Source organism: Somniosus microcephalus, unplaced genomic scaffold, assembly GCF_052327205.1.
Source record: "Somniosus microcephalus isolate GS21.2 unplaced genomic scaffold, FLI_Smic_1.0 unresolved_chr3, whole genome shotgun sequence".
Lineage (NCBI taxonomy): Eukaryota > Metazoa > Chordata > Chondrichthyes > Squaliformes > Somniosidae > Somniosus > Somniosus microcephalus.
The window spans coordinates 11,195,939-11,223,733 of record NW_028225181.1 but is presented as its reverse complement, the minus strand read 5'-3'; the positions used below and the strand labels follow the sequence as shown (position 1 = coordinate 11,223,733).

Here is a 27,795-nt window from a genome sequence, read left to right as displayed (position 1 = left end):
TTCCCCTCTATCCCAGGTATCTCCCTTTACTCTCTGTCCCCGTTCTATATTCCCCTCTGTCCCGGGTATCTCCCTTTACTCTCTGTCCCCGTTCTATATTCCCCTCTATCCCTGGTATCTCCCTTTACTCTCTGTCCCCGTTCTATTTTTCCCTCTGTCCGGATATCTCCCTTTACTCTCTGTCCCCGTTCTATATTCCCTCTATCCCGGGTATCTCCCTTTACTCTCTGTCCCCGTTCTATATTCCCCTCTATCCCGGGTATCTCCCTTTACTCTCTGTCCCAGTTCTATATACCCCGCTATCCCGGGTCTCTCCCTTTACTCTCTGTCACCGTTCTATATTCCCCTCTATCCCCGGTATCTCCCTTTACTCTCTGCCCCTGCTCTAAATTCCCCTCTATCCCGGGTATCTCCCTTTACTCTCTGTCCCCGTTCTATATTCCCCTCTATCCCGTGTATCTCCCTTTACTCTCTGTCGCCGTTCTATATTCCCCTCTTTCCCGGGTATCTCTCTTTACTGTCTGTCCCCGTTCTATATTCCCAACAATCCCGGGTATCTCCCTTTAATCTCTGTCCCCGTTCTATAATTCCCTTTATCCCAGGTATCTCCCATTACTCTCTGTCCCCGTTCTATATTCCCCTCTATCCCGGGTATCTCCCTTTACTCTCTGTCCCCGTTCTTTATTCCCCTCTATCCCGGGTTTCTCCCTTTACTCTCTGTTCCCGTTCTATATTCCCCTCTATCCCGGGTATCTCCCTTTACTCTCTGTCCCCGTTCTATATTCCCCTCTATCCCGGGTATCTCCCTTTACTCTCTGTCCCCGTTCTAAATTCCCCTCTATCCCGAGTATCTCCCTTTACTCTCTGTCCCCGTTCTATATTCCCCTCTATCCCGGGTATCTCCCTTTACTCTCTGTCCCCGTTCTATATTCCCCTCTATCCCGGGTATCTCCCTTTACTCTCTGTTCCCGTTCTATATTCCCCTCTATCCCGGGTATCTCGCTTTACACTCTCTCCCTGTTCTATATTCCCCTCTATCCCGGGTATCTCCCTTTACTCTTTGTCCCCGTTCTATATCCCCCTCTATCCCGGGTATCTCCCTTTACTCTCTGTCCCCGTTCTATATTCCCCTCTATCCCGGGTATCTCCCTTTACTCTCTGTCCCCGTTCTATATTCCCCTCTATCCCGGATATCTCCCTTTATTCTCTGCCCCGTTCTATATTCCCCTCTATCCCGGGTATCTCCCTTTACTCGCTGTCCACGTTCTATATTCCCCTCTATCCCGGGTATCTCCCTTTACTCTCTGTTCCCGTACTATATTCCCCTCTAACCCGGGTATCTCGCTTTACTCTCTGTCCCCGTTCTATATTCCCCTCTATCCCGGGTATCTCTCTTTACTCTCTGTCCCCATTCTTTATTCACCTCTATCCCGGGTATCTCCCTTTACTCTCTGTCCCCGTTCTATATTCCCCTCTATCCCGGTTATCTCCCCTTGCTCACTGTCCCCGTTCTATATTCCCCTCCATCCAGGGTATCTCACCTTACTCTCTGTCCCCGTTCTATATTCCCCTCTATCCCGGGTATCTCCCTTTACTCTCTGTCCCCGTTCTATATTCCCCTCTCTCCCGTGTATCTCCCTTTACTCTCTGTCCCCGTTCTATATTCCCCTCTATCCCGGGTATCTCCCTTTACTCTCTGTCGCCGATCTATATTCCCCTCTATCCCGGGTATCTCCCTTTACTGTCTCTCCCCGTTCTATATTCCCAAATATCCCGGGTGTCTCCCTTTACTCTCTGTCCCCGTTCTATAATCCCCTTTATCCCGAGTATCTCCCTAAACTCTCTGTCCCCGTTCTATATTCCCCTCTATCCCGGGTATCTCCCTTTACTCTCTGTCCCCGTTCTATATTCCCCTCTATCCCGGGTATCTCCCTTTACTCTCTGTCCCCGTTCTATATTCCCCTCTATCCCGGGTATCTCCCTTTACTCTCTGTCCCCGTTCTATATTCCCCTCTATCCCGGGTATCTCCCTTTACTCTCTGTCTCCGTTCTATATTCCCCTCTATCCCGAGTATCTCCCTTTCCTCCCTGTCCCCGTTCTATATTCACCTCTATCCCGGGTATCTCCCTTTACTCTCTGTCTCCGTTCTATATTCCCCTCTATCCCAGGTATCTCCCTTTACTCTCTGTCCCCGTTCTATATTCCCCTCTGTCCCGGGTATCTCCCTTTACTCTCTGTCCCCGTTCTATATTCCCTTCTATCCCTGGTATCTCCCTTTACTCTCTGTCCCCGTTCTATATTTCCCTCTATCCGGGTATCTCCCTTTACTCTCTGTCCCCGTTCTATATTCCCTCTATCCCGGGTATCTCCCTTTACTCTCTGTCCCCGTTCTGTATTCCCCTCTATCCCGGGTATTTCCCTTTACTCTCTGTCGCCGATCTATATTCCCCTCTGTCCCGGGTATCTCCCTTTACTGTCTCTCCCCGTTCTATATTCCCAAATATCCCGGGTGTCTCCCTTTACTCTCTGTCCCCGTTCTATAATCCCCTTTATCCCGGGTATCTCCCTAAACTCTCTGTCCCCGTTCTATATTCCCCTCTATCCCGGGTATCTCCCTTTACTCTCTGTCCCCGTTCTATATTCCCCTCTATCCCGGGTATCTCCCTTTACTCTCTGTCTACGTTCTATATTCCCCTCTATCCCGGGTATCTCCTTTTACTCTCTGTCCCCGTTCTATATTCCCCTCTATCCCGGGTATCTCCCTTTAATCTCTGTCTCCGTTCTATATTCCCCTCTATCCCGGGTATCTCCCTTTACTCCCTGTCCCCGTTCTATATTCACCTCTATCCCGGGTATCTCCCTTTACTCTCTGTCTCCGTTCTATATTCCCCTCTATCCCGGGTATCTCCCTTTACTCTCTGTCCCCGTTCTATATTCCCCTCTGTCCCGGGTATCTCCCTTTACTCTCTGTCCCCGTTCTATATTCCCCTCTATCCCTGGTATCTCCCTTTACTCTCTGTCCCCGTTCTATTTTTCCCTCTGTCCGGATATCTCCCTTTACTCTCTGTCCCCGTTCTATATTCCCTCTATCCCGGGTATCTCCCTTTACTCTCTGTCCCCGTTCTATATTCCCCTCTATCCCGGGTATCTCCCTTTACTCTCTGTCCCAGTTCTATATACCCCGCTATCCCGGGTCTCTCCCTTTACTCTCTGTCACCATTCTATATTCCCCTCTATCCCCGGTATCTCCCTTTACTCTCTGCCCCTGCTCTAAATTCCCCTCTATCCCGGGTATCTCCCTTTACTCTCTGTCCCCGTTCTATATTCCCCTCTATCCCGTGTATCTCCCTTTACTCTCTGTCGCCGTTCTATATTCCCCTCTTTCCCGGGTATCTCTCTTTACTGTCTGTCCCCGTTCTATATTCCCAACAATCCCGGGTATCTCCCTTTAATCTCTGTCCCCGTTCTATAATCCCCTTTATCCCGGGTATCTCCCTAAACTCTCTGTCCCCGTTCTATATTCCCCTCTATCCCGGGTATCTCCCTTTACTCTCTGTCCCCGTTCTATATTCCCCTCTATCCCGGGTATCTCCCTTTACTCTCTGTCCCCGTTCTATATTCCCCTCTATCCCGGGTATCTCCTTTTACTCTCTGTCCCCGTTCTATATTCCCCTCTATCCCGGGTATCTCCCTTTAATCTCTGTCTCCGTTCTATATTCCCCTCTATCCCGGGTATCTCCCTTTACTCCCTGTCCCCGTTCTATATTCACCTCTATCCCGGGTATCTCCCTTTACTCTCTGTCTCCGTTCTATATTCCCCTCTATCCCGGGTATCTCCCTTTACTCTCTGTCCCCGTTCTATATTCCCCTCTGTCCCGGGTATCTCCCTTTACTCTCTGTCCCCGTTCTATATTCCCCTCTATCCCTGGTATCTCCCTTTACTCTCTGTCCCCGTTCTATTTTTCCCTCTGTCCGGATATCTCCCTTTACTCTCTGTCCCCGTTCTATATTCCCTCTATCCCGGGTATCTCCCTTTACTCTCTGTCCCCGTTCTATATTCCCCTCTATCCCGGGTATCTCCCTTTACTCTCTGTCACCGTTCTATATTCCCCTCTATCCCCGGTATCTCCCTTTACTCTCTGCCCCTGCTCTAAATTCCCCTCTATCCCGGGTATCTCCCTTTACTCTCTGTCCCCGTTCTATATTCCCCTCTATCCCGTGTATCTCCCTTTACTCTCTGTCGCCGTTCTATATTCCCCTCTTTCCCGGGTATCTCTCTTTACTGTCTGTCCCCGTTCTATATTCCCAACAATCCCGGGTATCTCCCTTTAATCTCTGTCCCCGTTCTATAATTCCCTTTATCCCAGGTATCTCCCATTACTCTCTGTCCCCGTTCTATATTCCCCTCTATCCCGGGTATCTCCCTTTACTCTCTGTCCCCGTTCTTTATTCCCCTCTATCCCGGGTTTCTCCCTTTACTCTCTGTTCCCGTTCTATATTCCCCTCTATCCCGGGTATCTCCCTTTACTCTCTGTCCCCGTTCTATATTCCCCTCTATCCCGGGTATCTCCCTTTACTCTCTGTCCCCGTTCTAAATTCCCCTCTATCCCGAGTATCTCCCTTTACTCTCTGTCCCCGTTCTATATTCCCCTCTATCCCGGGTATCTCCCATTACTCTCTGTCCCCGTTCTATATTCCCCTCTATCCCGGGTATCTCCCTTTACTCTCTGTTCCCGTTCTATATTCCCCTCTATCCCGGGTATCTCGCTTTACACTCTCTCCCTGTTCTATATTCCCCTCTATCCCGGGTATCTCCCTTTACTCTTTGTCCCCGTTCTATATCCCCCTCTATCCCGGGTATCTCCCTTTACTCTCTGTCTCCGTTCTATATTCCCCTCTATCCCGGGTATCTCCCTTTACTCTCTGTCCCCGTTCTATATTCCCCTCTGTCCCGGGTATCTCCCTTTACTCTCTGTCCCCGTTCTATATTCCCCTCTATCCCTGGTATCTCCCTTTACTCTCTGTCCCCGTTCTATTTTTCCCTCTGTCCGGATATCTCCCTTTACTCTCTGTCCCCGTTCTATATTCCCTCTATCCCGGGTATCTCCCTTTACTCTCTGTCCCCGTTCTATATTCCCCTCTATCCCGGGTATCTCCCTTTACTCTCTGTCCCAGTTCTATATACCCCGCTATCCCGGGTCTCTCCCTTTACTCTCTGTCACCATTCTATATTCCCCTCTATCCCCGGTATCTCCCTTTACTCTCTGCCCCTGCTCTAAATTCCCCTCTATCCCGGGTATCTCCCTTTACTCTCTGTCCCCGTTCTATATTCCCCTCTATCCCGTGTATCTCCCTTTACTCTCTGTCGCCGTTCTATATTCCCCTCTTTCCCGGGTATCTCTCTTTACTGTCTGTCCCCGTTCTATATTCCCAACAATCCCGGGTATCTCCCTTTAATCTCTGTCCCCGTTCTATAATCCCCTTTATCCCGGGTATCTCCCTAAACTCTCTGTCCCCGTTCTATATTCCCCTCTATCCCGGGTATCTCCCTTTACTCTCTGTCCCCGTTCTATATTCCCCTCTATCCCGGGTATCTCCCTTTACTCTCTGTCCCCGTTCTATATTCCCCTCTATCCCGGGTATCTCCTTTTACTCTCTGTCCCCGTTCTATATTCCCCTCTATCCCGGGTATCTCCCTTTAATCTCTGTCTCCGTTCTATATTCCCCTCTATCCCGGGTATCTCCCTTTACTCCCTGTCCCCGTTCTATATTCACCTCTATCCCGGGTATCTCCCTTTACTCTCTGTCTCCGTTCTATATTCCCCTCTATCCCGGGTATCTCCCTTTACTCTCTGTCCCCGTTCTATATTCCCCTCTGTCCCGGGTATCTCCCTTTACTCTCTGTCCCCGTTCTATATTCCCCTCTATCCCTGGTATCTCCCTTTACTCTCTGTCCCCGTTCTATTTTTCCCTCTGTCCGGATATCTCCCTTTACTCTCTGTCCCCGTTCTATATTCCCTCTATCCCGGGTATCTCCCTTTACTCTCTGTCCCCGTTCTATATTCCCCTCTATCCCGGGTATCTCCCTTTACTCTCTGTCACCGTTCTATATTCCCCTCTATCCCCGGTATCTCCCTTTACTCTCTGCCCCTGCTCTAAATTCCCCTCTATCCCGGGTATCTCCCTTTACTCTCTGTCCCCGTTCTATATTCCCCTCTATCCCGTGTATCTCCCTTTACTCTCTGTCGCCGTTCTATATTCCCCTCTTTCCCGGGTATCTCTCTTTACTGTCTGTCCCCGTTCTATATTCCCAACAATCCCGGGTATCTCCCTTTAATCTCTGTCCCCGTTCTATAATTCCCTTTATCCCAGGTATCTCCCATTACTCTCTGTCCCCGTTCTATATTCCCCTCTATCCCGGGTATCTCCCTTTACTCTCTGTCCCCGTTCTTTATTCCCCTCTATCCCGGGTTTCTCCCTTTACTCTCTGTTCCCGTTCTATATTCCCCTCTATCCCGGGTATCTCCCTTTACTCTCTGTCCCCGTTCTATATTCCCCTCTATCCCGGGTATCTCCCTTTACTCTCTGTCCCCGTTCTAAATTCCCCTCTATCCCGAGTATCTCCCTTTACTCTCTGTCCCCGTTCTATATTCCCCTCTATCCCGGGTATCTCCCTTTACTCTCTGTCCCCGTTCTATATTCCCCTCTATCCCGGGTATCTCCCTTTACTCTCTGTTCCCGTTCTATATTCCCCTCTATCCCGGGTATCTCGCTTTACACTCTCTCCCTGTTCTATAATCCCCTCTATCCCGGGTATCTCCCTTTACTCTTTGTCCCCGTTCTATATCCCCCTCTATCCCGGGTATCTCCCTTTACTCTCTGTCCCCGTTCTATATTCCCCTCTATCCCGGGTATCTCCCTTTACTCTCTGTCCCCGTTCTATATTCCCCTCTATCCCGGGTATCTCCCTTTATTCTCTGCCCCGTTCTATATTCCCCTCTATCCCGGGTATCTCCCTTTACTCGCTGTCCACGTTCTATATTCCCCTCTATCCCGGGTATCTCCCTTTACTCTCTGTCCCCGTACTATATTCCCCTCTAACCCGGGTATCTCGCTTTACTCTCTGTCCCCGTTCTATATTCCCCTCTATCCCGGGTATCTCTCTTTACTCTCTGTCCCCATTCTTTATTCACCTCTATCCCGGGTATCTCCCTTTACTCTCTGTCCCCGTTCTATATTCCCCTCTATCCCGGTTAACTCCCCTTGCTCACTGTCCCCGTTCTATATTCCCCTCCATCCAGGGTATCTCACTTTTCTCTCTGTCCCCGTTCTATATTCCCCTCTATCCCGGGTATCTCCCTTTACTCTCTGTCCCCGTTCTATATTCCCCTCTCTCCCGTGTATCTCCCTTTACTCTCTGTCCCCGTTCTATATTCCCCTCTATCCCGGGTATCTCCCTTTACTCTCTGTCGCCGATCTATATTCCCCTCTATCCCGGGTATCTCCCTTTACTGTCTCTCCCCGTTCTATATTCCCAAATATCCCGGGTGTCTCCCTTTACTCTCTGTCCCCGTTCTATAATCCCCTTTATCCCGAGTATCTCCCTAAACTCTCTGTCCCCGTTCTATATTCCCCTCTATCCCAGGTATCTCCCTTTATTCTCTGTCCCCGTTCTATATTCCCCTCTATCCCGGGTATCTCCCTTTACTCTCTGTCCCCGTTCTATATTCCCCTCTATCCCGGGTATCTCCCTTTACTCTCTGTCCCCGTTCTATATTCCCCTCTATCCCGGGTATCTCCCTTTACTCTCTGTCTCCGTTCTATATTCCCCTCTATCCCGGGTATCTCCCTTTACTCCCTGTCCCCGTTCTATATTCACCTCTATCCCGGGTATCTCCCTTTACTCTCTGTCTCTGTTCAAAATTCTCCTCTATCCCGGGTATCTCCCTTTACTCTCTGTCCCCGTTCTATATTCCACTCTGTCCCGGGTATCTCCCTTTACTCTCTGTCCCCGTTCTATATTCCCCTCTATCCCTGGTATCTCCCTTTACTCTCTGTCCCCGTTCTATATTTCCCTCTATCCGGGTGTCTCCCTTTACTCTCTGTCCCCGTTCTATATTCCCTCTATCCCGGGTATCTCCCTTTACTCTCTGTCCCCGTTCTATATTCCCCTCTATCCCGGGTATCTCCCTTTACTCTCTGTCACCGTTCTATATTCCCCGCTATCCCGGGTATCTCCCTTTACTCTCTGTCACCGTTCTATATTCCCCTCTATCCCCGGTATCTCCCTTTACTCTCTGCCCCTGCTCTAAATTCCCCTCTATCCCGGGTATCTCCCTTTACTCTCTGTCCCCGTTCTATATTCCCCTCTATCCCGGGTATCTCCCTTTACTCTCTGTCGCCGTTCTATATTCCCCTTTTTCCCGGGTATCTCTCTTTACTGTCTGTCCCCGTTCTATATTCCCAACAATCCCGGGTATCTCCCTTTAATCTCTGTCCCCGTTCTATAATCCCCTTTATCCCAGGTATCTCCCATTACTCTCTGTCCCCGTTCTATATTCCCCTCTATCCCGGGTATCTCCCTTTACTCTCTGTCCCCGTTCTTTATTCCCCTCTATCCCGGGTTTCTCCCTTTACTCTCTGTTCCCGTTCTATATTCCCCTGTATCCCAGGTATCTCCCTTTACTCTCTGTCCCCGTTCTATATTCCCCTCTATCCCGGGTATCTCCCTTTACTCTCTGTCCCCGTTCTAAATTCCCCTCTATCCCGAGTATCTCCCTTTATTCTCTGTCCCCGTTCTATATTCCCCTCTATCCCGGGTATCTCCCTTTACTCTCTGTCCCCGTTCTATATTCCCCTCTATCCCGGGTATCTCCCTTTACTCTCTGTTCCCGTTCTATATTCCCCTCTATCCCGGGTATCTCCCTTTACTCTCTCTCCCTGTTCTATATTCCCCTCTATCCCGGGTATCTCCCTTTATTCTTTGTCCCCGTTCTATATCCCCCTCTATCCCGGGTATCTCCCTTTACTCTCTGTCCTCGTTCTATATTCCCCTCTATCCCGAGTAACTCGCTTTACTCTCTGTCCCCATTCTATATTCCCCTCTATCCCGGGTATCTCCCTTTACTCTCTGTCCCCGTTCTATATTCCCCTCTATCCCGGGTATCTCCTTTTACTCTCTGTCCACGTTCTATATTCCCCTCTATCCCGGGTATCTCCCTTTGCTCTCTGTCCACGTTCTATATTCCCCTCTAGCCCGGGTGTCTCCCTTTACTCTCTGTCCCCGTTCTATATTCCCCTCTATCCCGGGTATCTCCCTTTTGTTCTCTGCCCCGTTCTATATTCCCCTCTATCCCGGGTATCTCCCTTTACTCGCTGTCCACGTTCTATATTCCCCTCTATCCCGGGTATCTCCCTTTACTCTCTGTCCCCGTACTATATTCCCCTCTAACCCGGGTATCTCGCTTTACTCTCTGTCCCCGTTCTATATTCCCCTCTATCCCGGGTATCTCTCTTTGCTCTCTGTCCCCATTCTTTATTCACCTCTATCCCGGGTATCTCCCCTTACTCACTGTCCCCGTTCTATATTCCCCTCCATCCCGGGTATCTCGCTTAACTCTCTGTCCCCGTTCTATATTCCCCTCTATCCCGGGTATCTCCCTTTACTCTCTGTCACCGTTCTATATTCCCCTCTATCCCGGGTATCTCACATTACTCTCTGTCCCCGTTCGATATTCCCCTCTATCCCGGGTATCTCCCTTTACTCTCTGTCCCCGTTCTATATTCCCCTCTATCCCGGGTATCTCTCTTTACTCTCTGTCCCCATTCTTTATTCCCCTCCATCCCAGGTATCTCCCTTTACTCTCTGTCCCCGTTCTATATTCCCCTCTATCCCTGGTATCTCCCTTTACTCTCTGTCCCCGTTCTATATTTCCCTCTATCCGGGTATCTCCCTTTACTCTCTGCCCCTGCTCTAAATTCCCCTCTATCCCGGGTATCTCCCTATCTCCCTTTACTCTCTGTCCCCGTTCTATATTCCCCTCTATCCCGGGTATCTCCCTTTACTCTCTGTCGCCGTTCTATATTCCCCTTTTTCCCGGGTATCTCTCTTTACTGTCTGTCCCCGTTCTATATTCCCAACAATCCCGGGTATCTCCCTTTAATCTCTGTCCCCGTTCTATAATCCCCTTTATCCCAGGTATCTCCCATTACTCTCTGTCCCCGTTCTATATTCCCCTCTATCCCGGGTATCTCCCTTTACTCTCTGTCCCCGTTCTTTATTCCCCTCTATCCCGGGTTTCTCCCTTTACTCTCTGTTCCCGTTCTATATTCCCCTGTATCCCAGGTATCTCCCTTTACTCTCTGTCCCCGTTCTATATTCCCCTCTCTCCCGTGTATCTCCCTTTACTCTCTGTCCCCTTTCTATATTCCCCTCTATCCCGGGTATCTCCCTTTACTCTCTGTCGCCGATCTATATTCCCCTCTATTCCGGGTATCTCCCTTTACTGTCTCTCCCCGTTCTATATTCCCAAATATCCCGGGTGTCTCCCTTTACTCTCTGTCCCCGTTCTATAATCCCCTTTATCCCGAGTATCTCCCTAAACTCTCTGTCCCCGTTCTATATTCCCCTCTATCCCAGGTATCTCCCTTTATTCTCTGTCCCCGTTCTATATTCCCCTCTATCCCGGGTATCTCCCTTTACTCTCTGTCCCCGTTCTATATTCCCCTCTATCCCGGGTATCTCCCTTACTCTCTGTCCCCGTTCTATATTCCCCTCTATCCCGGGTATCTCCCTTTACTCTCTGTCTCCGTTCTATATTCCCCTCTATCCCGGGTATCTCCCTTTACTCCCTGTCCCCGTTCTATATTCACCTCTATCCCGGGTATCTCCCTTTACTCTCTGTCTCTGTTCAAAATTCCCCTCTATCCCGGGTATCTCCCTTTACTCTCTGTCCCCGTTCTATATTCCACTCTGTCCCGGGTATCTCCCTTTACTCTCTGTCCCCGTTCTATATTCCCCTCTATCCCTGGTATCTCCCTTTACTCTCTGTCCCCGTTCTATATTTCCCTCTATCCGGGTATCTCCCTTTACTCTCTGTCCCCGTTCTATATTCCCTCTATCCCGGGTATCTCCCTTTACTCTCTGTCCCCGTTCTATATTCCCCTCTATCCCGGGTATCTCCCTTTACTCTCTGTCACCGTTCTATATTCCCCGCTATCCCGGGTATCTCCCTTTACTCTCTGTCACCGTTCTATATTCCCCTCTATCCCCGGTATCTCCCTTTACTCTCTGCCCCTGCTCTAAATTCCCCTCTATCCCGGGTATCTCCCTTTACTCTCTGTCCCCGTTCTATATTCCCCTCTATCCCGGGTATCTCCCTTTACTCTCTGTCGCCGTTCTATATTCCCCTTTTTCCCGGGTATCTCTCTTTACTGTCTGTCCCCGTTCTATATTCCCAACAATCCCGGGTATCTCCCTTTAATCTCTGTCCCCGTTCTATAATCCCCTTTATCCCAGGTATCTCCCATTACTCTCTGTCCCCGTTCTATATTCCCCTCTATCCCGGGTATCTCCCTTTACTCTCTGTCCCCGTTCTTTATTCCCCTCTATCCCGGGTTTCTCCCTTTACTCTCTGTTCCCGTTCTATATTCCCCTGTATCCCAGGTATCTCCCTTTACTCTCTGTCCCCGTTCTATATTCCCCTCTATCCCGGGTATCTCCCTTTACTCTCTGTCCCCGTTCTAAATTCCCCTCTATCCCGAGTATCTCCCTTTACTCTCTGTCCCCGTTCTATATTCCCCTCTATCCCGGGTATCTCCCTTTACTCTCTGTCCCCGTTCTATATTCCCCTCTATCCCGGGTATCTCCCTTTACTCTCTGTTCCCGTTCTATATTCCCCTCTATCCCGGGTATCTCCCTTTACTCTCTCTCCCTGTTCTATATTCCCCTCTATCCCGGGTATCTCCCTTTATTCTTTGTCCCCGTTCTATATCCCCCTCTATCCCGGGTATCTCCCTTTACTCTCTGTCCTCGTTCTATATTCCCCTCTATCCCGAGTAACTCCCTTTACTCTCTGTCCCCATTCTATATTCCCCTCTATCCCGGGTATCTCCCTTTACTCTCTGTCCCCATTCTATATTCCCCTCTATCCCGGGTATCTCCTTTTACTCTCTGTCCACGTTCTATATTCCCCTCTATCCCGGGTATCTCCCTTTGCTCTCTGTCCCCGTTCTATATTCCCCTCTAGCCCGGGTGTCTCCCTTTACTCTCTGTCCCCGTTCTATATTCCCCTCTATCCCGGGTATCTCCCTTTTGTTCTCTGCCCCGTTCTATATTCCCCTCTATCCCTGGTATCTCCCTTTACTCACTGTCCACGTTCTATATTCCCCTCTATCCCGGGTATCTCCCTTTACTCTCTGTCCCCGTACTATATTCCCCTCTAACCCGGGTATCTCGCTTTACTCTCTGTCCCCGTTCTATATTCCCCTCTATCCCGGGTATCTCTCTTTGCTCTCTGTCCCCATTCTTTATTCACCTCTATCCCGGGTATCTCCCCTTACTCACTGTCCCCGTTCTATATTCCCCTCCATCCCGGGTATCTCGCTTAACTCTCTGTCCCCGTTCTATATTCCCCTCTATCCCGGGTATCTCCCTTTACTCTCTGTCACCGTTCTATATTCCCCTCTATCCCGGGTATCTCACATTACTCTTTGTCCCCGTTCGATATTCCCCTCTATCCCGGGTATCTCCCTTTACTCTCTGTCCCCGTTCTATATTCCCCTCTATCCCGGGTATCTCTCTTTACTCTCTGTCCCCATTCTTTATTCCCCTCCATCCCAGGTATCTCCCTTTACTCTCTGTCCCCGTTCTATATTCCCCTCTATCCCTGGTATCTCCCTTTACTCTCTGTCCCCGTTCTATATTTCCCTCTATCCGGGTATCTCCCTTTACTCTCTGTCCCCGTTCTATATTCCCTCTATCCCGGGTATCTCCCTTTACTCTCTGTCCCCGTTCTATATTCCCCGCTATCCCGGGTATCTCCCTTTACTCTCTGTCACCGTTCTATATTCCCCGCTATCCCGGGTATCTCCCTTTACTCTCTGTCACCGTTCTATATTCCCCTCTATCCCCGGTATCTCCCTTTACTCTCTGCCCCTGCTCTAAATTCCCCTCTATCCCGGGTATCTCCCTATCTCCCTTTACTCTCTGTCCCCGTTCTATATTCCCCTCTATCCCGGGTATCTCCCTTTACTCTCTGTCGCCGTTCTATATTCCCCTTTTTCCCGGGTATCTCTCTTTACTGTCTGTCCCCGTTCTATATTCCCAACAATCCCGGGTATCTCCCTTTAATCTCTGTCCCCGTTCTATAATCCCCTTTATCCCAGGTATCTCCCATTACTCTCTGTCCCCGTTCTATATTCCCCTCTATCCCGGGTATCTCCCTTTACTCTCTGTCCCCGTTCTTTATTCCCCTCTATCCCGGGTTTCTCCCTTTACTCTCTGTTCCCGTTCTATATTCCCCTGTATCCCAGGTATCTCCCTTTACTCTCTGTCCCCGTTCTATATTCCCCTCTATCCCGGGTATCTCCCTTTACTCTCTGTCCCCGTTCTAAATTCCCTCTATCCCGAGTATCTCCCTTTACTCTCTGACCCCGTTCTATATTCCCCTCTATCCCGGGTATCTCCCTTTACTCTCTGTCCCCGTTCTATATTCCCCTCTATCCCGGGTATCTCCCTTTACTCTCTGTTCCCGTTCTATATTCCCCTCTATCCCGGGTATCTCCCTTTACTCTCTCTCCCTGTTCTATATTCCCCTCTATCCCGGGTATCTCCCTTTATTCTTTGTCCCCGTTCTATATCCCCCTCTATCCCGGGTATCTCCCTTTACTCTCTGTCCTCGTTCTATATTCCCCTCTATCCCGAGTAACTCCCTTTACTCTCTGTCCCCATTCTATATTCCCCTCTATCCCGGGTATCTCCCTTTACTCTCTGTCCCCGTTCTATATTCCCCTCTATCCCGGGTATCTCCTTTTACTCTCTGTCCACGTTCTATATTCCCCTCTATCCCGGGTATCTCCCTTTGCTCTCTGTCCCCGTTCTATATTCCCCTCTAGCCCGGGTGTCTCCCTTTACTCTCTGTCCCCGTTCTATATTCCCCTCTATCCCGGGTATCTCCCTTTTGTTCTCTGCCCCGTTCTATATTCCCCTCTATCCCGGGTATCTCCCTTTACTCTCTGTCCCCGTTCTATACTCCCCTCTATCCCGGGTATCTCCCTTTACTCGCTGTCCACGTTCTATATTCCCCTCTATCCCGGGTATCTCCCTTTACTCTCTGTCCCCGTACTATATTCCCCTCTAACCCGGGTATCTCGCTTTACTCTCTGTCCCCGTTCTATATTCCCCTCTATCCCGGGTATCTCTCTTTGCTCACTGTCCCCATTCTTTATTCACCTCTATCCCGGGTATCTCCCCTTACTCACTGTCCCCGTTCTATATTCCCCTCCATCCCGGGTATCTCGCTTAACTCTCTGTCCCCGTTCTATATTCCCCTCTATCCCGGGTATCTCCCTTTACTCTCTGTCACCGTTCTATATTCCCCTCTATCCCGGGTATCTCACATTACTCTTTGTCCCCGTTCGATATTCCCCTCTATCCCGGGTATCTCCCTTTACTCTCTGTCCCCGTTCTATATTCCCCTCTATCCCGGGTATCTCTCTTTACTCTCTGTCCCCATTCTTTATTCCCCTCCATCCCAGGTATCTCGCTTTACTCTCTGTCCCCGTTCTATATTCCCCTCTATCCCGGGTGTCTCCCTTTACTCTCTGTCCCCGTTCTATATTCCCCTCTATCCCGGGTATCTCCCTTTACTCTCTGTCCCCGTTCTATATTCCCCTCTATCCCGGGTATCTCCCCTTGCTCACTGTCCCCGTTCTATATTCCCCTCTAACCCGGGTATCTCGCTTTACTCTCTCTCCCCGTTCTATATTCCCCTCTATCCCGGGTATCTCTCTTTACTCTCTGTCCCCATTCTTTATTCACCTCTATCCCGGGTATCTCCCTTTACTCTCTGTCCCCGTTCTATATTCCCCTCTATCCCGGGTATCTCCCTTTACTCTCTGTCCCCGTTCTATATTCCCCTCTATCCCGGGTAACTCCCTTTACTCTCTGTCCCCATTCTATATTCCCCTCTATCCCAGGTATCTCCCTTTACTCTCTGTCCCCGTTCTATATTCCCCTCTATCCCGGGTATCTCCTTTTACTCTCTGTCCACGTTCTATATTCCCCTCTATCCCGGCTATCTCCCTTTACTCTCTGTCCCCGTTCTATATTCCCCTCTAGCCCGGGTATCTCAATTTACTCTCTGTCCCCGTTCTATATTCCCCTCTATCCCGGGTATCTCCCTTTATTCTCTGCCCCGTTCTATATTCCCCTCTATCCCGGGTATCTCCCTTTACTCTCTGTCCCCGTTCTATATTCCCCTCTATCCCGGGTATCTCCCTTTACTCGCTGTCCACGTTCTATATTCCCCTCTATCCCGGGTATCTCCCTTTACTCTCTGTCCCCGTACTATATTCCCCTCTAACCCGGGTATCTCGCTTTACTCTCTGTCCCCGTTCTATATTCCCCTCTATCCCGGGTATCTCTCTTTACTCTCTGTCCCCATTCTTTATTCACCTCTATCCCGGGTATCTCCCTTTACTCTCTGTCCCCGTTCTATATTCCCCTCTATCCCGGTTATCTCCCCTTGCTCACTGTCCCCGTTCTATATTCCCCTCCATCCAGGGTATCTCACTTTACTCTCTGTCCCCGTTCTATATTCCCCTCTAACCCGGGTATCTCCCTTTACGCTCTGTCCCCGTTCTATATTCCCCTCTATCCCGGGTATCTCCCTTTCACTCTCTGTCCCCGTTCTATATTCCCCTCTATCCCAGGTATCTCCCTTTACTCTCTGTCCCCGTTCTATATTCCCCTCTATCCCGGGTATCCCCCTTTACTCTCTGTCCCCGTTCTATATTCCCCTCTATCCCGGGTATCTCCCTTTACTCTCTGCCCCCGTTCTACATTCCCCTCTATCCCGGGTATCTCTCTTTACTATCTGTCCCCGTTCTATATTCCCCTCTATCCCGGGAATCTCCCTTTACTCTCTGTCCCCGTTCTATATTCCCCTCTATCCCGGGTATCTCACTTTACTCTCTTTCCCCGTTCTATATTCCCCTCTATCCCGGGTATCTCCATTTCACTCTCTGTCCCCGTTCTATATTCCCCTCTATCCCAGGTATCTCCCTTTACTCTCTGTCCCCGTTCTATATTCCCCTCTATCCCGGGTATCCCCCTTTACTCTCTGTCCCCGTTCTATATTCCCCTCTATCCCGGGTATCTCCCTTTACTCTCTGCCCCCGTTCTATATTCCCCTCTATCCCGGGTATCTCTCTTTACTATCTGTCCCCGTTCTATATTCCCCTCTATCCCGGGTATCTCCCTTTACTCTCTGTCCCCGTTCTATATTCCCCTCTATCCCGGGTATCTCACTTTACCCTCTTTCCCCGTTCTATATTCCCCTCTATCCCGGGTATCTCCCTTTACTCTCTGTCCCCGTTCTATATTCCCCTCTCTCCCGTGTATCTCCCTTTACTCTCTGTCCCCGTTCTATATTCCCCTCTATCCCGGGTATCTCCCTTTACTCTCTGTCGCCGATCTATATTCCCCTCTATCCCGGGTATCTCCCTTTACTGTCTCTCCCCGTTCTATATTCCCAAATATCCCGGGTGTCTCCCTTTACTCTCTGTCCCCGTTCTATAATCCCCTTTATCCCGGGTATCTCCCTAAACTCTCTGTCCCCGTTCTATATTCCCCTCTATCCCGGGTATCTCCCTTTACTCTCTGTCCCCGTTCTATATTCCACTCTATCCCGGGTATCTCCCTTTACTCTCTGTCCCCGTTCTATATTCCCCTCTATCCCGGGTATCTCCCTTTACTCTCTGTCCCCGTTCTATATACCCCTCTATCCCGGGTATCTCCCTTTACTCTCTGTCTCCGTTCTATATTCCCCTCTATCCCGGGTATCTCCTATTACTCCCTGTCCCCGTTCTATATTCACCTCTATCCCGGGTATCTCCCTTTACTCTCTGTCTCCGTTCTGTATTCCCCTCTATCCCGGGTATCTCCCTTTACTCTCTGTCCCCGTTCTATATTCCCCTCTGTCCCGGGTATCTCCCTTTACTCTCTGTCCCCGTTCTATATTCCCCTCTATCCCTGGTATCTCCCTTTACTCTCTGTCCCCGTTCTATATTTCCCTCTATCCGGGTATCTCCCTTTACTCTCTGTCCCCGTTCTATATTCCCTCTATCCCGGGTATCTCCCTTTACTCTCTGTCCCCGTTCTATATTCCCCTCTATCCCGGGTATCTCCCTTTACTCTCTGTCGCCGATCTATATTCCCCTCTATCCCGGGTATCTCCCTTTACTGTCTCTCCCCGTTCTATATTCCCAAATATCCCAGGTGTCTCCCTTTACTCTCTGTCCCCGTTCTATAATCCCCTTTATCCCGGGTATCTCCCTAAACTCTCTGTCCCCGTTCTATATTCCCCTCTATCCCGGGTATCTCCCTTTACTCTCTGTCCCCGTTCTATATTCCCCTCTATCCCGGGTATCTCCCTTTACTCTCTGTCCCCGTTCTATATTCCCCTCTATCCCGGGTATCTCCCTTTACTCTCTGTCCCCGTTCTATATTCCCCTCTATCCCGGGTATCTCCCTTTACTCTCTGTCTCCGTTCTATATTCCCCTCTATCCCGGGTATCTCCCTTTACTCCCTGTCCCCGTTCTATATTCACCTCTATCCCGGGTATCTCCCTTTACTCTCTGTCTCCGTTCTATATTCCCCTCTATCCCGGGTATCTCCCTTTACTGTCTGTCCCCGTTCTATATACCCCTCTGTCCCGGGTATCTCCCTTTACTCTCTGTCCCCGTTCTATATTCCCCTCTATCCCTGGTATCTCCCTTTACTCTCTGTCCCCGTTCTATATTTCCCTCTATCCGGATATCTCCCTTTACTCTCTGTCCCCGTTCTATATTCCCTCTATCCCGGGTATCTCCCTTTACTCTCTGTCCCCGTTCTATATTCCCCTCTATCCCGGGTATCTCCCTTTACTCTCTGTCCCAGTTCTATATTCCCCGCTATCCCGGGTCTCTCCCTTTACTCTCTGTCACCGTTCTATATTCCCCTCTATCCCCGGTATCTCCCTTTACTCTCTGCCCCTGCTCTAAATTCCCCTCTATCCCGGGTATCTCCCTTTACTCTCTGTCCCCGTTCTATATTCCCCTCTATCCCGTGTATCTCCCTTTACTCTCTGTCGCCGTTCTATATTCCCCTCTTTCCCGGGTATCTCTCTTTACTGTCTGTCCCCGTTCTATATTCCCAACAATCCCGGGTATCTCCCTTTAATCTCTGTCCCCGTTCTATAATTCCCTTTATCCCAGGTATCTCCCATTACTCTCTGTCCCCGTTCTATATTCCCCTCTATCCCGGGTATCTCCCTTTACTCTCTGTCCCCGTTCTTTATTCCCCTCTATCCCGGGTTTCTCCCTTTACTCTCTGTTCCCGTTCTATATTCCCCTCTATCCCGGGTATCTCCCTTTACTCTCTGTCCCCGTTCTATATTCCCCTCTATCCCGGGTATCTCCCTTTACTCTCTGTCCCCGTTCTAAATTCCCCTCTATCCCGAGTATCTCCCTTTACTCTCTGTCCCCGTTCTATATTCCCCTCTATCCCGGGTATCTCCCTTTACTCTCTGTCCCCGTTCTATATTCCCCTCTATCCCGGGTATCTCCCTTTACTCTCTGTTCCCGTTCTATATTCCCCTCTATCCCGGGTATCTCCCTTTACTCTCTCTCCCTGTTCTATATTCCCCTCTATCCCGGGTATCTCCCTTTACTCTTTGTCCCCGTTCTATATCCCCCTCTATCCCGGGTATCTCCCTTTACTCTCTGTCCCCGTTCTATATTCCCCTCTATCCCGGGTATCTCCCTTTACTCTCTGTCCCCGTTCTATATTCCCCTCTATCCCGGGCATCTCCCTTTATTCTCTGCCCCGTTCTATATTCCCCTCTATCCCGGGTATCTCCCTTTACTCTCTGTCCCCGTTCTATATTCCCCTCTATCCCGGGTATCTCCCTTTACTCGCTGTCCACGTTCTATATTCCCCTCTATCCCGGGTATCTCCCTTTACTCTCTGTCCCCGTACTATATTCCCCTCTAACCCGGGTATCTCGCTTTACTCTCTGTCCCCGTTCTATATTCCCCTCTATCCCGGGTATCTCTCTTTACTCTCTGTCCCCATTCTTTATTCACCTCTATCCCGGGTATCTCCCTTTACTCTCTGTCCCCGTTCTATATTCCCCTCTATCCCGGTTATCTCCCCTTGCTCACTGTCCCCGTTCTATATTCCCCTCCATCCAGGGTATCTCACTTTACTCTCTGTCCCCGTTCTATATTCCCCTCTAACCCGTGTATCTCCCTTTACTCTCTGTCCCCGTTCTATATTCCCCTCTATCCCGGGTATCTCCCTTTCACTCTCTGTCCCCGTTCTATATTCCCCTCTATCCCAGGTATCTCCCTTTACTCTCTGTCCCCGTTCTGTATTCCCCTCTATCCCGGGTATCCCCCTTTACTCTCTGTCCCCGTTCTATATTCCCCTCTATCCCGGGTATTTCCCTTTACTCTCTGCCCCCGTTCTATGTTCCCCTCTATCCCGGGTATCTCTCTTTACTATCTGTCCCCGTTCTATATTCCCCTCTATCCCGGGTATCTCCCTTTACTCTCTGTCCCCGTTCTATATTCCCCTCTATCCCGGGTATCTCACTTTACTCTCTTTCCCCGTTCTATATTCCCCTCTATCCCGGGTATCTCCCTTTACTCTCTGTCCCCGTTCTATATTCCCCTCTCTCCCGTGTATCTCCCTTTACTCTCTGTCCCCGTTCTATATTCCCCTCTATCCCGGGTATCTCCCTTTACTCTCTGTCGCCGATCTATATTCCCCTCTATCCCGGGTATCTCCCTTTACTGTCTCTCCCCGTTCTATATTCCCAAATATCCCGGGTGTCTCCCTTTACTCTCTGTCCCCGTTCTATAATCCCCTTTATCCCGGGTATCTCCCTAAACTCTCTGTCCCCGTTCTATATTCCCCTCTATCCCGGGTATCTCCCTTTACTCTCTGTCCCCGTTCTATATTCCCCTCTATCCCGGCTATCTCCCTTTACTCTCTGTCCCCGTTCTATATTCCCCTCTATCCCGGGTATCTCCCTTTACTCTCTGTCCCCGTTCTATATTCCTCTCTATCCCGGGTATCTCCCTTTACTCTCTGTCTCCGTTCTATATTCCCCTCTATCCCGGGTATCTCCCTTTACTCCCTGTCCCCGTTCTATATTCACCTCTATCCCGGGTATCTCCCTTTACTCTCTGTCTCCGTTCTATATTCCCCTCTATCCCGGGTATCTCCTTTTACTCTCTGTCCCCGTTCTATATTCCCCTCTGTCCCGGGTATCTCCCTTTACTCTCTGTCCCCGTTCTATATTCCCCTCTATCCCTGGTATCTCCCTTTACTCTCTGTCCCCGTTCTATATTTCCCTCTATCCGGGTATCTCCCTTTACTCTCTGTCCCCGTTCTATATTCCCTCTATCCCGGGTTTCTCCCTTTACTCTCTGTCTCCGTTCTATATTCCCCTCTATCCCGGGTATCTCCCTTTACTCTCTGTCGCCGATCTATATTCCCCTCTATCCCGGGTATCTCCCTTTTCTGTCTCTCCCCGTTCTATATTCCCAAATATCCCGGGTGTCTCCCTTTACTCTCTGTCCCCGTTCTATAATCCCCTTTATCCCGGGTATCTCCCTAAACTCTCTGTCCCCGTTCTATATTCCCCTCTATCCCGGGTATCTCCCTTTACTCTCTGTCCCCGTTCTATATCCCCCTCTATCCCGGGTATCTCCCTTTACTCTCTGTCCCCGTTCTATATTCCCCTCTATCCCGGGTATCTCCCTTTACTCTCTGTCCCCGTTCTATATTCCCCTCTATCCCGGGTATCTCCCTTTACTCTCTGTCTCCGTTCTATATTCCCCTCTATCCCGGGTATCTCCCTTTACTCCCTGTCCCCGTTCTATATTCACCTCTATCCCGGGTATCTCCCTTTACTCTCTGTCTCCGTTCTATATTCCCCTCTATCCCGGGTATCTCCCTTTACTCTCTGTCCCCGTTCTATATTCCCCTCTGTCCCGGGTATCTCCCTTTAGTCTCTGTCCCCGTTCTATATTCCCCTCTATCCCTGGTATCTCCCTTTACTCTCTGTCCCCGTTCTATATTTCCCTCTGTCCGGATATCTCCCTTTACTCTCTGTCCCCGTTCTATATTCCCTCTATCCCGGGTATCTCCCTTTACTCTCTGTCCCCGTTCTATATTCCCCTCTATCCCGGGTATCTCCCTTTACTCTCTGTCCCAGTTCTATATTCCCCGCTATCCCGGGTCTCTCCCTTTACTCTCTGTCACCGTTCTATATTCCCCTCTATCCCCGGTATCTCCCTTTACTCTCTGCCCCTGCTCTAAATTCCCCTCTATCCTGGGTATCTCCCTTTAATCTCTGTCCCCGTTCTATATTCCCCTCTATCCCGGGTATCTCCCTTTACTCTCTGTCGCCGTTCTATATTCCCCTTTTTCCCGGGTATCTCTCTTTACTGTCTGTCCCCGTTCTATATTCCCAACAATCCCGGGTATCTCCCTTTAATCTCTGTCCCCGTTCTATAATCCCCTTTATCCCAGGTATCTCCCATTACTCTCTGTCCCCGTTCTATATTCCCCTCTATCCCGGGTATCTCCCTTTACTCTCTGTCCCCGTTCTTTATTCCCCTCTATCCCGGGTTTCACCCTTTACTCTCTGTTCCCGTTCTATATTCCCCTGTATCCCAGGTATCTCCCTTTACTCTCTGTCCCCGTTCTATATTCCCCTCTATCCCGGGTATCTCCCTTTACTCTCTGTCCCCGTTCTAAATTCCCGTCTATCCCGAGTATCTCCCTTTACTCTCTGTCCCCGTTCTATATTCCCCTCTATCCCGGGTATCTCCCTTTACTCTCTGTCCCCGTTCTATATTCCCCTCTATCCCGGGTATCTCCCTTTACTCTCTGTTCCCGTTCTATATTCCCGTCTATCCCGGGTATCTCCCTTTACTCTCTCTCCCTGTTCTATATTCCCCTCTATCCCGGGTATCTCCCTTTATTCTTTGTCCCCGTTCTATATCCCCCTCTATCCCAGGTATCTCCCTTTACTCTCTGTCCCCGTTCTATATTCCCCTCTATCCCGAGTAACTCCCTTTACTCTCAGTCCCCATTCTATATTCCCCTCTATCCCGGGTATCTCCCTTTACTCTCTGTCCCCGTTCTATATTCCCCTCTATCCCGGGTATCTCCTTTTACTCTCTGTCCACGTTCTATATTCCCCTCTATCCCGGGTATCTCCCTTTGCTCTCTGTCCCCGTTCTATATTCCCCTCTAGCCCGGGTGTCGCCCTTTACTCTCTGTCCCCGTTCTATATTCCCCTCTATCCCGGGTATCTCCCTTTATTCTCTGCCCCGTTCTATATTCCCCTCTATCCCGGGTATCTCCCTTTACTCTCTGTCCCCGTTCTATACTCCCCTCTATCCCGGGTATCTCCCTTTACTCGCTGTCCACGTTCTATATTCCCCTCTATCCCGGGTATCTCCCTTTACTCTCTGTCCCTGTACTATATTCCCCTCTAACCCGGGTATCTCGCTTTACTCTCTGTCCCCGTTCTATATTCCCCTCTATCCCGGGTATCTCTCTTTGCTCTCTGTCCCCATTCTTTATTCACCTCTATCCCGGGTATCTCCCCTTACTCACTGTCCCCGTTCTATATTCCCCTCCATCCTGGGTATCTCGCTTAACTCTCTGTCCCCGTTCTATATTCCCCTCTATCCCGGGTATCTCCCTTTACTCTCTGTCACCGTTCTATATTCCCCTCTATCCCGGGTATCTCACATTACTCTTTGTCCCCGTTCTATATTCCCCTCTATCCCGGGTATCTCCCTTTACTCTCTGTCCCCGTTCTATATTCCCCTCTATACCGGGTATCTCCCTTTCCTCTCTGTCCCCGTTCTATATTCCCCTCTATCCCGGGTATCTCCCTTTACTCTCTGTCCCCGTTCTATATTCCCCTCTATCCCGGGTATCTCCCCTTTCTCACTGTCCCCGTTCTATATTCCCCTCTAACCCGGGTATCTCGCTTTACTCTCTGTCCCCGTTCTATATTCCCCTCTATCCCGGGTATCTCTCTTTACTCTCTGTCCCCATTCTTTATTCACCTCTATCCCGGGTATCTCCCTTTACTCTCTGTCCCCGTTCTATATTCCCCTCTATCCCGGTTATCTCCCCTTGCTCACTGTCCCCGTTCTATATTCCCCTCCATCCAGGGTATCTCACTTTACTCTCTGTCCCCGTTCTATATTCCCCTCTATCCCGGGTATCTCCCTTTCACTCTCAGTCCCCGTTCTATATTCCCCTCTATCCCGGGTATCTCCCTTTCCTCTCTGTCCCCGTTCTATATTCCCCTCTATCCCGGGTATCTCCCTTTACTCTCTGTTCCCGTTCTATATTCCCCTCTATCCCGGGTATCTCCCTTTACTCTCTCTCCCTGTTCTATATTCCCCTCTATCCCGGGTATCTCCCTTTATTCTTTGTCCCCATTCTATATTCCCCTCTATCCCGGGTATCTCCCTTTACTCTCTGTCCCCGTTCTATATTCCCCTCTATCCCGGGTAACTCCCTTTACTCTCTGTCCCCATTCTATATTCCCCTCTATCCCAGGTATCTCCCTTTACTCTCTGTCCCCGTTCTATATTCCCCTCTATCCCGGGTACCTCCTTTTACTCTCTGTCCACGTTCTATATTCCCCTCTATCCCGGGTATCTCCCTTTACTCTCTGTCCCTGTTCTATATTCCCCTCTAGCCCGGGTATCTCCCTTTACTCTCTGTCCCCGTTCTATATTCCCCTCTATCCCGGGTATCTCCCTTTATTCTCTGCCCCGTTCTATATTCCCCTCTATCCCGGGTATCTCCCTTTACTCTCTGTCCCCGTTCTATATTCCCCTCTATCCCGGGTATCTCCCTTTACTCGCTGTCCACGTTCTATATTCCCCTCTATCCCGGGTATCTCCCTTTACTCTCTGTCCCCGTACTATATTCCCCTCTAACCCGGGTATCTCGCTTTACTCTCTGTCCCCGTTCTATATTCCCCTCTATCCCGGGTATCTCTCTTTACTCTCTGTCCCCATTCTTTATTCACCTCTATCCCGGGTATCTCCCTTTACTCTCTGTCCCCGTTCTATATTCCCCTCTATCCCGGTTATCTCCCCTTGCTCACTGTCCCCGTTCTATATTCCCCTCCATCCAGGGTATCTCACTTTACTCTCTGTCCCCGTTCTATATTCCCCTCTAAACCGGGTATCTCCCTTTACTCTCTGTCCCCGTTCTATATTCCCCTCTATCCCGGGTATCTCCCTTTCACTCTCTGTCCCCGTTCTATATTCCCCTCTATCCCAGGTATCTCCCTTTACTCTCTGTCCCCGTTCTATATTCCCCTCTATCCCGGGTATCCCCCTTTACTCTCTGTCCCCGTTCTATATTCCCCTCTATCCCGGGTATCTCCCTTTACTCTCTGCCCCCGTTCTATATTCCCCTCTATCCCGGGTATCTCTCTTTACTATCTGTCCCCGTTCTATATTCCCCTCTATCCCGGGTATCTCCCTTTACTCTCTGTCCCCGTTCTATATTCCCCTCTATCCCGGGTATCTCACTTTACTCTCTTTCCCCGTTCTATATTCCCCTCTATGCCGGGTATCTCCCTTTCACTCTCTGTCCCCGTTCTATATTCCCCTCTATCCCAGGTATCTCCCTTTACTCTCTGTCCCCGTTCTATATTCCCCTCTACCCCGGGTATCCCCCTTTACTCTCTGTCCCCGTTCTATATTCCCCTCTATCCCGGGTATCTCCCTTTACTCTCTGCCCCCGTTCTATATTCCCCTCTATCCCGGGTATCTCTCTTTACTATCTGTCCCCGTTCTATATTCCCCTCTATCCCGGGTATCTCCCTTTACTCTCTGTCCCCGTTCTATATTCCCCTCTATCCCGGGTATCTCACTTTACTCTCTTTCCCCGTTCTATATTCCCCTCTATCCCGGGTATCTCCCTTTACTCTCTGTCCCCGTTCTATATTCCCCTCTCTCCCGTGTATCTCCCTTTACTCTCTGTCCCCGTTCTATATTCCCCTCTATCCTGGGTATCTCCCTTTACTCTCTGTCGCCGATCTATATTCCCCTCTATCCCGGGTATCTCCCTTTACTGTCTCTCCCCGTTCTATATTCCCAAATATCCCGGGTGTCTCCCTTTACTCTCTGTCCCCGTTCTATATTCCCCTCTATCCCGGGTATCTCCCTTTCCTCTCTGTCCCCGTTCTATATTCCCCTCTATCCCGGGTATCTCCCTTTACTCTCTGTCCCCGTTCTATATTCCCCTCTATCCCGGGTATCTCCCCTTTCTCACTGTCCCCGTTCTATATTCCCCTCTAACCCGGGTATCTCGCTTTACTCTCTGTCCCCGTTCTATATTCCCCTCTATCCCGGGTATCTCTCTTTACTCTCTGTCCCCATTCTTTATTCACCTCTATCCCGGGTATCTCCCTTTACTCTCTGTCCCCGTTCTATATTCCCCTCTATCCCGGTTATCTCCCCTTGCTCACTGTCCCCGTTCTATATTCCCCTCCATCCAGGGTATCTCACTTTACTCTCTGTCCCCGTTCTATATTCCCCTCTATCCCGGGTATCTCCCTTTACTCTCTGTCCCCGTTCTATATTCCCCTCTATCCCGGGTATCTCCCTTTCACTCTCAGTCCCCGTTCTATATTCCCCTCTATCCCGGGTATCTCCCTTTACTCTCTGTCCCCGTTCTATATTCCCCTCTATCCCGGGTATCTCCCTTTACTCTCTGTTCCCGTTCTATATTCCCCTCTATCCCGGGTATCTCCCTTTACTCTCTCTCCCTGTTCTATATTCCCCTCTATCCCGGGTATCTCCCTTTATTCTTTGTCCCCATTCTATATTCCCCTCTATCCCGGGTATCTCCCTTTACTCTCTGTCCCCGTTCTATTTTCCCCTCTATCCCGGGTAACTCCCTTTACTCTCTGTCCCCATTCTATATTCCCCTCTATCCCAGGTATCTCCCTTTACTCTCTGTCCCCGTTCTATATTCCCCTCTATCCCGGGTACCTCCTTTTACTCTCTGTCCACGTTCTATATTCCCCTCTATCCCGGGTATCTCCCTTTACTCTCTGTCCCTGTTCTATATTCCCCTCTAGCCCGGGTATCTCCCTTTACTCTCTGTCCCCGTTCTATATTCCCCTCTATCCCGGGTATCTCCCTTTATTCTCTGCCCCGTTCTATATTCCCCTCTATCCCGGGTATCTCCCTTTACTCTCTGTCCCCGTTCTATATTCCCCTCTATCCCGGGTATCTCCCTTTACTCGCTGTCCACGTTCTATATTCCCCTCTATCCCGGGTATCTCCCTTTACTCTCTGTCCCCGTACTATATTCCCCTCTAACCCGGGTATCTCGCTTTACTCTCTGTCCCCGTTCTATATTCCCCTCTATCCCGGGTATCTCTCTTTACTCTCTGTCCCCATTCTTTATTCACCTCTATCCCGGGTATCTCCCTTTACTCTCTGTCCCCGTTCTATATTCCCCTCTATCCCGGTTATCTCCCCTTGCTCACTGTCCCCGTTCTATATTCCCCTCCATCCAGGGTATCTCACTTTACTCTCTGTCCCCGTTCTATATTCCCCTCTAACCCGGGTATCTCCCTTTACTCTCTGTCCCCGTTCTATATTCCCCTCTATCCCGGGTATCTCCCTTTCACTCTCTGTCCCCGTTATATATTCCCCTCTATCCCAGGTATCTCCCTTTACTCTCTGTCCCCGTTCTATATTCCCCTCTATCCCGGGTATCCCCCTTTACTCTCTGTCCCCGTTCTATATTCCCCTCTATCCCGGGTATCTCCCTTTACTCTCTGCCCCCGTTCTATATTCCCCTCTATCCCGGGTATCTCTCTTTACTATCTGTCCCCGTTCTATATTCCCCTCTATCCCGGGTATCTCCCTTTACTCTCTGTCCCCGTTCTATATTCCCCTCTATCCCGGGTATCTCACTTTACTCTCTTTCCCCGTTCTATATGCCCCTCTATGCCGGGTATCTCCCTTTCACTCTCTGTCCCCGTTCTATATTCCCCTCTATCCCAGGTATCTCCCTTTACTCTCTGTCCCCGTTCTATATTCCCCTCTACCCCGGGTATCCCCCTTTACTCTCTGTCCCCGTTCTATATTCCCCTCTATCCCGGGTATCTCCCTTTACTCTCTGCCCCCGTTCTATATTCCCCTCTATCCCGGGTATCTCTCTTTACTATCTGTCCCCGTTCTATATTCCCCTCTATCCCGGGTATCTCCCTTTACTCTCTGTCCCCGTTCTATATTCCCCTCTATCCCGGGTATCTCACTTTACTCTCTTTCCCCGTTCTATATTCCCCTCTATCCCGGGTATCTCCCTTTACTCTCTGTCCCCGTTCTATATTCCCCTCTCTCCCGTGTATCTCCCTTTACTCTCTGTCCCCGTTCTATATTCCCCTCTATCCTGGGTATCTCCCTTTACTCTCTGTCGCCGATCTATATTCCCCTCTATCCCGGGTATCTC

General features: G+C 50.0%; 1 protein-coding gene across 1 annotated transcript in view; it reads right to left on the bottom strand.

Annotated features, from left to right (window-relative positions):
• Positions 1 to 27,795, bottom strand: part of LOC147091196 (uncharacterized) — a 233,412-nt gene that overhangs the window by 145,933 nt on the left and 59,684 nt on the right. The gene's annotated exons all lie outside the window — the stretch shown is intronic.